Raw genomic sequence first — 16,152 nt, 5'->3', positions numbered from 1 at the left:
TGAGGTAAATTTATCTTACAGGTATTAGTACAACAAATTGACCCCAGCAGTACTTTACTAGCTCATGTGAATGTGTGTTTAATGGGCCCAGGTGAGTATGTGGTTTGCGAGTATCTCTAGCTGGTAACCCACTGGATTAGTTTTTCTGGTAGCAGAGCTACGGTTGATTTTATTAACTAGTTAGGTGAAAATATAGAAGTTTAAATTATCGATTATGTATTAACAAACCCGTTTGTACTTTGTTTTATGTTGTTTGGAAATTCCCAGGAATATTTAATAGCGGGTGGTGAATGGAAACCACACTGCAGTGAGGTTACTCATTTGTTAAAGATAGCGCTGAAAGGCTATGCAAGGCTGGCAGTGCTGAATTAGGGATTTGTTTGTATAAAAGTTAGAGTGATTGATAGCAAAGAGTTCTCTGGTGAAACTTTGGTCTTTTATCACCTAGAAAGGGTAATATCGAAGGAGTAGCAGGTTCGTCAGCGTTTGAGTGAACAGTAAAACAGGTTTTACTCACAGTAAATGTAAATCACGGCGGTTTCCGTACTGTGGTTTTTACTGAAGCCGGATTGGGAGGAGTCGAGGATGTTGTGCTCTTCTATGAATGTGGCGAGTTGGCTGTTGATGGCTTTCTCTGTGACTTTCACTGGGAACGGGAGTAGGGAGATGGGTCTGTAGTTTTTGAGGTTGGTGGGGGTCCGCCGAGGGTTTATTCAGGAGGGGGTTGATATCGGCGTGTTTACAGTCATCAGGGAACAAGGCAGTTGCCAGGGAGCGGTTGATGGTGTGGCAGAGCATGGGTATGATGGTGCGGCGGCTCTGTTGAAAATGAGGTGGGGGCAGGGTTGCGTGGGGGCCCCGGAGTGGATTGACTTCATCATCTTCAGTGTGTCTTCGGTGGTGAGGACTGTCCAGTTGTTGATCGCTGGCTTCAGGGTGTCGGGGTGGTTGGTGAGGGTTCAGTGTGTTGGTTGTCTTTGTCGAAGTTGTCGTAGATGCTCTTGATTTTGTGGTGGAAGAAGGTGCTGAGTTTGTCGCAGAGGTCTTGTGAGGGAGGGATGTCGGTGGACTCGCTGGTGGTTTGGGCGAACTCCTTGATGATGTTGAAGAGTTCTTTGCTGTTGAGTGCATGAGGGGAGATTCTGCGGCAAGTGCGCCTGGACTCTCAAAGTTCGGTGGTGAGCCATCTGGCTTTCTTGGTGTGGCTGTTGTTGCTTTTATTGAGGGGGCTATGGTGTTGGCGCTGTTGGAGATCCATCTGTGCAGGGTTCGGGCTGCGGTGTTAGGGTCGTCGTTTTCCGCGATGGTTGGGGTGGAGTTGCTGAGTGTTGAGATTAGCTGGTCGTCGGTGATTCTGGTCCAGTTGCTGGTGTCTGTGGATGGTGGGTGTTCTAAAGGTGAAGTGGACGCATCGATGGTCAGTCCATGGGAGTTCGGTGGTGTGGCTGAAGGTGATGGAGTTTCCTGTTGTGAAGAGGGGGCCGAGGGTGTGTCTTGCTGAGTGCGTGGGTTCGATCACGATCTGGCGGAGTCCAATGTTGTGGAGGTTGTCCAGGAGGGATGTGGTGCTGGGGTCCAGTTTGTTGTCGAGGTGGAAGTTGAGATCTCCCAGTAGGGTGTAGTTGGTGGACGCGATGGCATGCGGGGAGATGATGTCCGTTATGGAGTTGGCGAAAAGTCCGCGGGGTCCAGGGGGTCTGTAGATGAGGGTTCTACGGAGGGTGGAGGTAGGGCTGGCCAGTATCTTGAAGTGAAAGTGTTCCATCAGGTCTGTGGGCTCGTCGGGGAGTGTGCTCAGGTGGAGGGTGGATATGTGGACGATGGCAATTCCTCCTCCCAGGCGGGTGGGGTGGTCCTTCCTGGAGATCTTGTATCCTTGGGGAATGGCGTTGGCGATGTCCGGTCCCGAGGTGGTGTTGGTCCAGGTTTCAGAAAAGCATGCTACGTCCGGAGTGGTGCTGTCGAGGAGGTCCCAGATTTCTGTGGCATGTTTGTTGAGGGGTCGGACGTTGAGGAGGATGCGTTGCAGGGTCTTCGGTTCGGTTGTGTTCCTGCGGGCAGGTTGCGCTGGGTCCTTGGTCTTGGCGGTGCTGCAGGTGTGCCGGCAGCGGTGACAGCTGAAGGGATCATGGGTGTTGGCTGGTGATGCTAGCTTGCAGTTGTTGTTGTGGCCTGAGTTGAGAGCATGGAGTGCTGCTGGGTCATAGTGTTGGTGGTGCAGAGATCCAGGGTTCCTGGCACTGATCGCAGTCGGGTCGCGGACTGGCGCAGACAGGCTTGCCTTTGGCGAGCCATTGGTGCGGCTGTGCCATTAAGTAGGGGTCAGGGAGGGCTGGACAGCTGGGAGGCGGGAGCGGGGAGCTGGATTGGGCAAGTCGCACTGGTCGTGCTGGGGGGAGGGGCCGCAGGGGCAGCGGCGGGGAAAAACGGGCTGAAAAAAGGAAAAAGGCAAAAAGAGAGAGAAAAGTGCAAATAAGGCAGCAAAAGTGCAAGAAAGAGTGGAGGAAAGACACAGAGGACACAGAAGGAGAGAGAAAGGGGGAGATTGAGATGAGGGTAAAAAACAAGTGAAAAACGGAGGAAAGACAGAAGGAGAGTGAAGGGGGGAGCTTGAAATGAGGGGAAAAAGACAGAAAACTGAGGAAAGACCCAGAAGGAGAGTGAAGGGGGGAGATAGAAGTGAAGGGGAAAAACGAGTGAAAAAGGAGAGAAAAAGCGGAGCAAGAGAATGGAGACAGAGGTCCACTGGACCACCAGGGATGAGGCGCAGGTGAAACCTGCGGATGGAGGAGGGCCTCGAACACCAACACTCGAGAGTGCAGGGGCTTGGCGGAAGGTCTCACTTAATGGTGGAGCTGCGAGGGAGGGGGAGCAATTTCACTGACAATGAGTCAGTGGTCTTGCTCGCCTGTCCCAGCAGCGGCCACCATTAAGTAGGGGTTGGGGAGGCAGGAGCAGGAAGGGGAGCTGGATTGGGCTGGTCACAGAAAAGTGCAAATAAGGCAGCAAAAGTGCAAGAAAGAGTGGAGGAAAGACACAGAGGACACAGAAGAAGAGTGAAATGGGATGCTGTTCCTTGAGCCAAGATGCCTTGGAAAGAGACTGCAGGAATATTATATTGGCCCTTATCAAGGAGGCCCATACAACGTATGCAGTGACAAGATCGAGGACACTTGATATTATTCGAGAACAGGGTCCGTACCAGATGGGCCCATAGAACCTCCTATTACAAGCACAATACTCGCCATATTCACCTTCTGCTATGCTTGCCCTGACGAAGTTCAACCTTTGAACAAAATGCGTTGGCTGATGTTTTGCGCAAATCCCATTGATTGTTTAAAATAAAGATTTATATATTTTTGCAACAAAGACACTGATCAAGCTTCTTTATTGACATTATATTAACTTGGGAGTGCACCGATCCATTGTTCTCAAGAGTCAGTGGTCTTGCTCGACACCCAAAATGTACGGAGAAAAAAGAAAAACAAGCATTGGAATAGCCAATAGGTCTCGCCTTTGGGATCTTATAAGTGTTTAGCCATGCAACAGTTGATGTTGCACCAAGGATATTGTGCTGCATAAGTAAATACTTATAAGGTCCCAAAAGCGAGACCTATTGGCTATGCTATGCTTGTTTCTGCTTACCTCGGTGCAGTCCATATGCTTCTTTGCATATTGGGAGTCAGAGGGGGAAGAGGGAGGGGAGGAGGGAGGAAATAGGGAGAGTGAGAGAGAGAGAGAAAGAGAGAGAGAGAGAAGAAGAAGAGATAGAGAGGGGAGTGCAAGAGAGAGGGAGAGAGAGGGGAGTGCAAGAGAGAGAGGGGGAAGATGGAGAGAGAGGGGAGTGCAAGAGAGAGGGGAAAGAGGGAGAGAGGGGAGTGCAAGAGAGAGGGGGGAGAGGGAGGGAAGTGGGAGAGAGTGGCAAGTGGGAGAGAGAGAAGATGAAGAGAGAGCGCGGAAAGAGGGAGGGTGAATAGGGGACAGAGAGTAAAAAGGGGGAGAGAGCGGGAAGAGGGGGAGAGTGCGGAGAGAGGGTGGGAAGAAGAGAGAGGGGGAGTGGGAAAGAGAGAAGAGGGAGGGAGAGGGAGAAGAGAGAGAGAAGAGGGAGGGTGAAACAGAGAGAAAGAGGGAAACGTCGACTTTTCAAACAGTACCGCGATTTATCCACTGTGAAAATTGTATTGTGGTTACTGTTGGTTAGAGCTTACTCGAGCCACCACTTGCTCCCTATGTTTTTGCCTGCTATTCTTGCTTTCTTTTCATTTCTCTTCTGCTAAAGCTCGGTACAGGATTTTGCCCTTGTTTTATTTTCCCCGTGGTTTTCATTCTGTTATATTCCTTGTGTATTGTTCGAAATAAATGTTCCTCTGTCCGGCTGGACATTGCAAGACTGTCCATAGTTCTCATTGAAGTCTATGTCGAAATGTCTCTATTATCTATCATTAAGCTAAGGACCTTTGTTCTTTAAAAATACTTTGGACCCAGTAGCCTCAGCTTTACCTGGTTGTTTAAAAGCAGTAGCTGCAACCTGTATGAGTCTGGAAAAAAGCAAATCAATAGTGATGGGATATCCTGTGAAGGTGCATGTTCCACATTCAGTTGAGATTCTTTTAACAAGAACTCAAACTAAGTATCTTACTCCTAGTCGGATGACTAAGTATGAAAGAATCATATTGGGTGCTGAAATCGTGACAATAGTCAGGTGTACTGTACTTAATCCTGCCACCTTATTACCAGATGTATATGGAGAAGAAGTGAGAGATGAAGTCGAGCACGACTGTTTGGATGTGACTGAACTGTGGACAAAACCCCATACAGACATACAGGAAGAACCTTTGAAGAATGCTGAACATGAGCTATTTGTAGATGGCTCGTGTATGCACCATGAAGAGGGAGGACTAAGTGCTGCTCACACTGTCTGTACATTGGCTGGAATAGTCGAAGCATCCTATTTACCAGGAGTCAAATCTGCACAAGTAGCCGAATTGATAGCTCTGATTAAAGCTTGCAAAATTGGGAAAAATTGGAAAGTAACCATTTTTACTGATAGCCAGTATGGTTCCAGGGTTGTGCATGATTTTGGACAGCTTTGGATGCAGAGGGATTTCTTGACTTCTTCAGGATCCCCAATTAAAAGTGGATAATTTGTAAAAGAACTGCTTGAAGCAATACAATTGCCAAAAGAGGTGGCAGTGGTCAAGTGTGCTGCATATCAGTCAGGAGATGACTATGTGACAGCCGGTAATAGGTATGCTGACCAGGTTGCCAAATACTGTGCCAGAAATAAATTGGCGGTAAAGAAGAAAATCGAAACAAGTGGAGTTAGCAGGCAACTTATGCTACTGTCAGGATTGGAAACATGGGAAGAAGTAAGACAACTTAAAGATGAGGTAGAAGTGAGAGAAAGAGAAGAATGGGTAAAAGTAGGGTGCCAAAAGAGGTCAGAAGATGATGTGTGGGTTTACCTAGATGGCAGGGCAGTAATGCCAGACTGTATGCTTTCACAATTGGCTAGGATGTATCAGGGAGACACCCATATAAGCAGGGATGCCATGATCAGACTCTTTAGACAGGATTGGTTTATTCCAACGTTCAGGAAGGTAGCAGATAGTCAATGCCAGAGATGCTTAATTTGTCAACAAATGAATCCAGGCAGAAAAACAGTGGTCAGTATGGGAAGATTTGGAAAAGCAGAAGGTCCATTTATAAGGCTACAAATAGATTTCATACAATTACCACCTTGCAGAGGTTTGAAGTATATACTTGTCATAGTTTGTTTATTCTCACGGTGGGTGGAGGCATTCCCTACTAGAAAAAATGACAGTATAACAGTTGCCAAACTATTGTTGAGAGAACTGATTCCACGGTTCGGTTTTCCAGTAACTTTGGAATCAGATAGAGGGTCTCATTTTAATAATGAACTAATTTGACTAATCTGTGAAGCATTTAAAATTGAACAAAAACTGAACTGTGCATATCGCTCAGAGGCTTCTGGAGTGGTAGAACAAATGACAAGACAAGACTGGCAAAGATGTGTGCATCCACCTGACTGGAATGGCCTGATGCTTTACCTCTTGTTCTGATAGGACTCAGAAGCATTTCTGACAAGAATACAGGATTGAGTCCCCATGAAATACTCATGGGAAGAGCAATGAGGCAATGAGGCAAGCATGTATACCAGGACACAAACTGTTGAATATATCTGATGATTTGGTATTGGACTATTACAAAGAACTGGCCGACCTAGTGCGTTCTATCACTCACCAGGTTGGAGAGGACACAGTTGCCAGGCAGCCGGATCAAGCACATGATCTTAATCCCAGTGACTGGGTGTTGGTGAAGAATCACACATGAGAGTTGTGCTTAGCACCCAGGTGGGGGAAAACCACATCAGGTTATATTGGTTACAACAACAGCAGTTAAAGGTGCAGGCTTGCCTAATTGGATTCATGCAAGCCATACTAAGAGAGGACCAGCATCTGATGAGGAAAGGACCCTAACTGACTCAAGCAGTTGAGGCTGCAGAAGGTTGTGCAGCTGAAGGATCTAGAGTAACAGATCCTTAAGTAGCTGACCAAGAACAACCGAGCATATGTCAGGATGACTAGATACCAATGGTTGACATACCTGAAGTAATTGTGAGAACAAGAAACCAAACCAGGTTAGAGAGACAGGAGAATAGTGAGGACCAGATAGGTATAGAAGAACAAGCTCAGGGAAGTGAAAATACAACTGTTGGAGAACCTGAGCAGGATCAGACAAGGAGACACCAATCTACTCAGACAGAGGTGGATGAAATCATTCATGAGTCTGAGGAGGGACAGATAGGTCTAGAAGAACACGTTCAGGCTGCAGGAAACCAAAGTGCAATAACACCTGAGCAGGACCAGTTAGAAAAAGAACAACAAGATCAGGTAAAAGAAGAAGAGAAAATCGAAATAAAACCTGAACAGGGTCAGGCCAGAGAAGAAGAACGCGTCCAGGCAGAAAATGATGTTACAGAAATAATCCCTGGACGAGGACAGACAGAGAGGGATTCTGAAAACAAAAATAACCAGATTGTGCCACAACTTAATGAAAATAAAAGAACACTCGAAGACAGTGGCAGTGCAAGCCAAAAAGGTCAGAAGGGGTGATAACTGGCCAGATGGTGTTAAAAGGTTAAAGTATCATTTCAAAACAATAAATGAAGAACCTGAACAGGTAAACGTAATTTCTAGTCAGTCTGGGTCATCTACTGATAAGTCCAAACGAAGAAGTTAAAGATTAAAAGTATTGAACAATAAGTTCAAGAGTCCTGAATGACCATATGTAATTCTTGAAGAATTCAAAAATCTAGATTTAAATGAAGAAAGTGATGAAGAAATAAATGCAGAACAGATTGTCGAAGAAGTGAGACCAACCTGAAAATTCCACAAGAATTTATATCTCATAAATAATTTTCGTTGCCCAAAATGGCTGATGATAGGGCTGCTGGAAAACCAAAACGAAATTGTGCAAAAAGATGTTTTAGAATATGCATATGTAGTATATTTTTCGTACTTATAATTTGGTTAGTACTAACAGTAGCCATCCCTTATTTGATGGTCACAAAAGAAAAGAATAACACAAACACACATGAAATGGTAGCTAACATTAAAAGAGATAGAGTAGCTTTAGAAGCACCAGATGAGTCTAAGACTAAAAGAGAAAGAGTAGATTTAGGAGCACCAGATGAGTTAGATATACACTATACTGTGACAAATAATGACAGGGCTTTAAATGTATTTACAAAGTTATTAGTGCAATACGTGGACACTATGGAAGTTAGTGATTGTTATGTGTGTATGAAATTACCTGCATCAGTAGCAGAAGGTGTAACATATCACCATATTCCATTAACCTATGGTATTACTTGTAGTATTTTAGCAAGCTTGTTTTATAGAACAGGAAAGTTGCAATATTATTATTCCAATGTAGATGTGATTTTTTTCTGAGGTTCCTATGCGAAAGAGCATGAACCCACTTTTTAGTACTAAGAATGCACAGTTTATGGAAGAATATTTTCTAACTATGAAACCAATAGATATAGCTGAAGCACACAAGCACAATTTAACATGTAAATTAAACGAAAAAGAAAATATATTTTTGAATTTAGTTGAGCAAAGTAGACAGGACTTCCAAAGAAGGGCATCTGAACCAAAACCTTAAAAAGCTCACTGGGCTGAGAAAGAAGAAATGTATACGACTGGCAAGACTCATGCTGCTATGTCCTTGGAAGATCTTCCGCCATAGACTAAAGACTGAATATAACAATGCATTAATTGTTTCCAGTGAATGTGAACATAACTTCTCAGTTATTGGGGGATGGGGGCTAAAAGGTGGAACAGATCCAGTATTTCCTGGCTGCCTGCTCATTGGTACAGGAGTTGCTATTTTGGAATAGTACTCCCAAAGGTGTACCATGTGAAACAAATCAATGGAAGCAATGAAGACGCAAAGGAACTAACAAATACTAAGAGAGCTAGTTTTTTCAGAAATAGTGGGTGATATATTTAGTGCATTGATACCTTCAGTGGGAGTAATTCTGAATTCACGAAAAATTTGTCAGCTGTCTACAGTAGTTCATAGTTTATCAACTGACACTGCTGGAGGATTTTGATGATCAACACAGAAATGGTTGCAATAATATCTATGGTTTTGCAAAATCGACTTGCTCTTGATATATTATTGGCAAAAGAGGGCGGAGTCTATAAAATGCTGAAAGCGCACTTACATTCCGGACAAAAGTGTTGAAATTGAAGGACATATTAAAAATATTACAAAATTAGAGGAAGATTTGAAACCACTGGAAGTTGACAGTGTATGGACAAAATTAACAAATAGTATCACTACCATAGGGAGCTGGTTTTCTAACATAGTTAAGAGCATTATAGGCCAAATAATATTGCCCATATTTGAATAACACTATTAGTCTTAGCAATAATGATATATTTCAAGTGTGAGAAAAAAAGAGATATGAAGTGACCGAAAAGGGGAATAAAAGAAAGTACGATGAGATACAATTAGAAGAAATGAAAGGAGATCTATATAAAAAGATGAGGAACTTACAGTACAATATCGAAAAAGAAGGAAATGAAAAGGTTGAAGTAGGAATTGAGATGTGTTAAAGATGGCATCTAATTTGGTGGGGGGAAATTAGTGATGGCATAAAATGCCATCTGAGAGGGGATTGATGGAGCAAGGACTCGTATAAAAGAGACTTGCTCGGATGCAATCCTCTCAAATAACTTATAATACCGTAATAATTATGTTTGTAAATACTAACATGCATTACAGTTCATACATTTAAGCTTAGGAGAAGCTTGCATATGTGTCGTACTAACAAGTAACCCGAGTGTGACTTAAAATGGCTGCTGACACAGAATTCTGCACTGCGCATGCATCAACTACATCTACGTAGTAATGACGAGTTCTTGCTTGGAGGGAAATCTTTGCAGCTGCGCTATCGCTTTTAAGATGGCCGCTTGAAACTCACATGTTAAAGCGCATGCTTTTGCTGAAAACTAAACCATGCAATTTTATTAAAATGCTATTGCGAAAGATTTTTTATAAGTAATGGGATTAGCGTAGAGATAGGTGGTATACTGTGAAATCATTTTATTTTCTAACATGTTTCTTTAACTCTTTCTATTTAGTTCGTATTTGGGCCTCAGAGCAATACTAAAGTCCATATACAATGTCATACCCTATGCATGCCCACTCGTAACCCGCCAGGAACCATGATGATGTTCTTGAACCTCAGCCAAGGCCACGATCGCAACATGTCCTGAGAAGCAGTGGACATCCTGAATGATGAATGAGAACATTTTAAATTGTATTCTTTTATTGATAAAGATGTGAAATGCGGGTGGGGAAATAAAGCTTGGGAAAATAAATTATTGTGCCGAAACGCTGAACAATAGACTAAAGAACATCAATGAAACTTAGCATGGTGTGATGATCATCGCCCCTTTCCTGTCCAATCAGAATTAGGAGTTTCATACATTTTAAACATTTAGGGGTGGTGCATGCCATTAGAAGGGTATAATTGAGGTAGTTTAGTTAGTTAGTTATGCTCGTACTGCTGAGATGCTGAAAGACCAGGATGCTGTCCGAGAACTGAATAAATGCTGAAGAAGAATCGCTTTCCAGACTTATAATTTGAGCCAATTAATTGGAAGAAAATCGCGGAAGAATCAAGGAGGCACATAATAGAAGAAGATGGTGGAAGAATCGAGGAGGAAGATAGTGTCAGAGAGGGGTGTGACGCAGGCTTCATATCTAGAAGAGGCCATCTATCCTGTCCCTGAATACTGTCCTGAACCTTTGTCACCTGATCTGTCCCAGGGGACCCTTTCCAGCTCCTTGGCCAATGGGTTGGTTTTCACACCATCCTAGGTAACTATAATTCTGTGTAGTATGTGATTGTATTGCTCTCTCTGTTTCTCGCTATTCAGGTACTGTCATCGTAATAACATTGTTTAAAGATTTTTCTGACTTAGATTTGATTCCCTTCCTTGGAGAAAACGGTGTACGAATTGTATTTTACGTTCTTGGCTCACATGAATTTAACTAGATAAACATTTAAAACTCTCCTGAGTCTGAGGTTGTTGGACTTGGCCCTTTTTGCAGGGACATCCCTAAACATTTTGCCTTTCTCCTAGCCTTTTCTCTGACAGGGTGTTGGTGGTTTTAGGCCTCTGGGCACTTTAGCACTGCTGTCCAGTGTAAAGGGCATGTGCTTTCTGTGTTACATATGATAAGATTGGTCTACACCTGTTTGGCATATTTAATTTACCTGTCAGTCCCTTGTAAAGTGGTATCTCATATACCCAGGGCTGGTAAATTAAATGCTATTGGTGGGCTTGCAGCGCTGATTGCGCCACCCACCAAAGTAGCCTTGCAAACCTATCTCAGGCCTCTGCCAATGCAGTGCCTGTGCGCGCAGTGCCTGTGCACCGCTGTGACGTGGCACGTAAAGTGAGTGCCATATCTGTGTCCCCCCTTTTCCTGTACGTCAGTCACCCCTAAGGTAGGCCCTAGCTAGCCCTATGGGCAGGGTGCATTGTAGGTAAAATATAAGACATGTACCTTAAGTGTGTGACATGTCCTGACAGTGACAAACAGCCATTTTGTTTTCTCACTACTGTGGGGCTGCCCTCCCATAGGAATGCATTGGGGATTCCCTGATAAGTGTTTCAGTGGTAATTCCTGATATGAGAGGAGCAGCGTGGTCAAGTTTAGTATATTTGGAATTGTCATAATAAATGCTGCACAATGGTGTGCGCCGATTTATTATAACTATTTTAGAAATGCCACTTTTAGAAGTTGGCATTTCTGTGTGCTATGTGTCTGCCTGCCTGATATGAATTGCATGTCTGGCTTTTGAGTGACAGGGGCTGGGAGGTGTGTGTGGTTCCAGGAGGGGCAGGGTGAGTCAGCACTAGGCTGAATGGGACCTCTGCATTGGGAGTAGTGGGAGGAGTAATCCCCTGACCCCGAATAAGCCCTAGCCAACCAGAAATCCCATTTCTAACAGTGGTTATTTAAAAAGATTTATTCTATGTCAATTTGTGCCTACAATAGTTAACTAAAAAGGTCCATTGACCAGAGGAAAGTATATTCAGTCGGAAAGGTTTAGTAAAGAAAGGATGAGGTAAATTCATCTTACAGGTATTAGTAAAACAAATTGACGCCAGCGGTACTTTACTAGCTCATGTGAATGTGTGATTAATGGTCCCAGGTGAGTATGTGGTTTGTGAGTATCTCTAGCTGGTAACCCGCTGGATCACACCTAAGGGCCTAATTTAGGGTGGTCAGAGGAAATCGTCTGATTTCTGGAGGAAATGCTAAAACTAGAGTTGAACCCATTAAAGGATTTTTTTTGCCTTGCTCTATCCACGTGGTAAACAAGATTCTATCAGTTGATTAAGCCTTGGATTCCTCCAGCAATCGCCATTCATTCCGCTACCATAGAATTCTAATTCTGACTGCGGATATGCAGACAGCAAAATTATTACACAGATCCACTTTCAACTACAGTTGAATCTACAATTACAGTGAGATTGGGACTTGGGGTCTAATTTACATTTTGGCAGATGGGATACTCCGTAACAAATATGGTGGATGTTTCTACACTCTTAACTAGATATTCATTTTTAATTGTTGGTGACTTTTTTTATCAAAACTTAATGAATTTGTAGTTACGGTATATAAACTTGAGAGTTGTATGTGCAGTTTGGTTACATATTACCACTGTTTCATCAGTATGGACATGTGGTTGTGTTTCAAATCTTTTTAAGAACAAGTGAAGTTGAATAAAGTATGTTTTAGGGACCTACATGAATAGGCTGTGACAGGAAGGACATTTTACATAGAAGAGTCCGGTGCGCTAGTTCCAGAGTACTGGTTGAAGCCAATCCCAAACTATTTGAGCATTAGAAATCAGAATTAAGCATGAATTTACAATGACTCAGTTTCTTTTAGATGTTAATTTCATATCTAGATTCATAATGTCCAATTCACATTGGGAAAAGACTGATGTGACTATTTTTCAAAAAAATATAACAGAAATTAGTTTAGGGTTAGGCTTCCGGATAATATTTGAGCCTGGAAGGACAAGTTACTTGTTTTCTGTAGTGTTATTTCTAGTGGATATTCTACCTAACCACATTCTTCTCACCTTTAGAATATTCATAAGGTGCTGAATTGAATCTGGTGTTTTTCACAGCAGTGCTCCTGGGCACTACAAGGTGGCAACATATGACTCAGCATTGTGATGGAGAAAAGCTGCATATATGCGCCTGCCCTGTGTGCCCACATCAGTTCCTTTCATTCTGCTCCTTCAAATGTGTATCTGGAGCTCTGCTCCCTTTTTTGTTGGTTGATTAACTATTTCAAGTTTTCTTTTCCAGTTTGCAAGGGATCTATGTCCCCACTGAAGACTACCGGGTTCAAGCCATGCTGTGACTATAGTAAACAGACAGCAGTGATGGACCTGCAAGTGGTCTGCCTCTAGTGTTTGGGCTAAGGGAATGACTCCGAGATGGTCCTTGTGCAACTACCAGGCAAATCTGATAGTCCTGAGCACAGGATCAGAGCTCCAGAGCTTCTTGACAAAGAAGATGCAACCCTACTCCCCCCTGCTTCTAATCACCCATAATTCCAACAGATTGATGTACAGTATCTGTTCTTCTGATCATCAATTCCTCGAGATGAGCTCCCCATCCTAGGGAGGAGGCACCATGATGACAGGTGTTACCACTAGCGAAAGGTGACAGGACTTTCCTTGGGGCATATTTCCTTCCACACTTCACCATCATAGGTTTGCCGCAGTGTCCCAGGATTCTTTGAAATAGCTTTTGATATCTCTACCATGTTGAAATCACTACCTGTTGAGGTACTATTGGAGGTCCTTCATGCCAGCATGCATGGGTTATAAATAAAATCCTGGAGGATAGCAGATCGAGCAGGTGTAAGATGGTCAGGACTGGAATGATCTATCTATACTGAAACATTGGAATCATATCATATTGTGAAAGTCTCGAACTCTTGAGGACGAGACAAGGCTTGACTCATGTGCCGTCCAATACTGCCCTCTGAACAGGATACATTGAAAGGGCACCAGGTGAGGCCTTCTTAGATGGGCCACAACTATCGTCATCACCTTTGTGAAGACTAGGGGTGGGAGCAGCTTGTAGAAATTGTCTCCAAGGAATTCACAGAGTTATTTAAAAACTGCCAATAGGTGAAAATTGGCACACCACGCTTCTCACGCTGTGATTCAGCACTGGTAGCGCATTCCACGCTGAAAAATCAGTTAGAGCGGCACCACTCGGTGCACCACAGGATGGAGCTACTCGAGCTGATTGTTCTGCCGCTCAAGTAGATTTTCTACTCGATCGGCAGCCTTCTGACCACACGCGTTAGATAAATCTTGCCGGATGTCCTCCTAGCGACCGGGTATATCGCTAGCCGTTGCGGAATCTCACTAAGGCTCACCAACTTACTGTTCTAGAACCTCGCACAAGAAAAAATCCTGCCACACGGTGATTGGTGGAATTTGCCCAGAAGTCTGTGTTACAAGAGTAATGCAGAGTCGACGAATTCGGCCAATTCTACAGGGGAATGGAATATTCTGCCCACCCCTACTAAAGACTTGAGGAGCGGAAGTGAAGCCAAATGGAAGGACTACAAGCTGGTAGTATTCAGAACCCACCGTAAGGTGAAGATACTTCTTATATGACCAAAGGATATGGATATAAGTCGACAGATACCATCCAATCTTCTGCTTCCAGTGCCAGCAGTTCCTGAGCTAGGGACAGCATCTTCAACATTTCCTTTTGGAGGAACGAGCCAGAACCCTGAGGTTGAGGATCAGAGGAAGTACCACTGTGCTTTTTGGGGACCATAAAATACCGGGAGTAGCACCCCCTGCTTTCGAAGAAATTCAACTGCATGCTTTTAGAGCAAGGAAAAATCTTCCTGCTGTAGGACATGCAAGTGGTTTGGAAGGAGTACATCAGCTTCTGGAAGAATGGGAGAAGGGTTTTGCTGGAAAGGCAGGGCAGCTCCTTTCCAGAATCTGAGCGATCCAAAGGTTTCAAGTAATGGCCGTCCATGTTTGTGGGAAGGAAAATATACTTCCTCCAACAGGCTGCTTTTCTTCCGAAAAGGGGTAACAAGGTCTGCTTCCCTGCATTGACTAGGGAAGAATAGAAGAAGAGGGAGTGGGAGGGAGAGGGGGACACAGGTTCATCCTTTGCTTCCATCTCTGTACTACTTATACAGGGGCTTTGCTGTTGCCACTGACCTCAAAATGAAAAGCCTTTAGAAAAGTATCAATATTTTCAAAACGGCTGATTGAACTGGCAGTGGCCTTACTGTGGTTAAACCTTTACAAGGCTGAAATGGCATTGTCCCAAAGAGGAGGGAGCCACCAAAGGGAAGGTACATCAGTGTTGTCTGGACATTCTGAGAGAAATTAGTGCTGCACAGCCATGCATGGTATCGAAGTGAGATAGATGCGACCATGGCCTTTGCACTGAGACTGCTCTGTTCAGGCCAGACAGTATGACTCACTTGGCAGCAGCTTTACCACCCCTCCCTTGTCCTATAAAGTGAGCCTATAGATTATTCAGCAGATTAGGGATTATTGCTTGTACTGTGTCCTTAAGAGCATGTACATATCTGCTGCGAAAACAGATGTCATTAAGAGATTTGAGAGCTATGTTCCATGCAAAGTGCTCCTTTTTTTCTATTCTATGACCAATGGCGTGGTGGGAAGGGCACCAGGTGGCAACTTGGAGGAGCAAGAGGCTTGCTATACTAGGGCTCTCTGATTATGGATGTGAGGACAGGGAAGCCAGATCTCCCAGTGCTGGGACTATAACACCTTGTGATTATCGATCTGTGGACTACAGTGAAAGTTGTCAGTGTATGCCAAAGTGCAAGAATAGGCTGCATCAAAACCTCACTAAAGGGTAGCAAGGGATCTGTATGGGTCGCTGTATGTAGGACATTGGTAAAGATGTTGGCTCATGTTTCCAAGGAGGGCAGTTGGAGGTTGAATACCCCTGCTGCCTTTCTGATAACCTAGTGATAGGATGTAAGCACGGGTAGATCAAGTCCATTCTGAGGAGGTATCAAGACCACTGGCCTATTTGAGGCATATAAAGCGGAGTCCACTGTAGGGTCACCATCCCCAACATCAACTGGACTAGAGCTTTCCTGAGTATCAGAGTCTCTGAAGAAAAACCTGCCTTCGTCCACCAGCAGTTGAGTTCCTTGTCTTGAAAAGTGACGTGCAAGCTCCATCAGAGGCAGTGACTCCGGTTGAGAAGGGTATAATGCCAGTGAAGCCAGTTCAGCTGTAGGAGACAAGCTATTTGCTGGTGGAAACATTGGATGTGGCACTGGTGACGTGATCTGCGATGCTAATGAGGACTGGCATTAACAGCCAATCCTGTCTTTTGGGGTGGCGCTGGTGTAGGAGTCACAGTCCATGTAACTGGAGGCAAAAACATGAATGGCATAAAAGGTGTCAAATGGTATTGCACAGACAAACCTCCAAAACAAAAAGGCATGTGACCCATTTGGCCAGTCTGTGCACCAAAGGGGACCACAGATCTG

The 16,152-nt window shown here is 44.1% G+C and overlaps 1 protein-coding gene across 1 annotated transcript in view; it reads right to left on the bottom strand.

Moving 5' to 3' along the window:
• The window catches only part of GRK3 (G protein-coupled receptor kinase 3), a 1,147,860-nt gene that overhangs the window by 49,696 nt on the left and 1,082,012 nt on the right, over positions 1–16,152 (bottom strand). The gene's annotated exons all lie outside the window — the stretch shown is intronic.

The sequence above is a fragment of the Triturus cristatus genome, chromosome 11, assembly GCF_964204655.1.
Source record: "Triturus cristatus chromosome 11, aTriCri1.1, whole genome shotgun sequence".
Lineage (NCBI taxonomy): Eukaryota > Metazoa > Chordata > Amphibia > Caudata > Salamandridae > Triturus > Triturus cristatus.
This window is presented reverse-complemented; position numbering and strand designations above follow the sequence as displayed.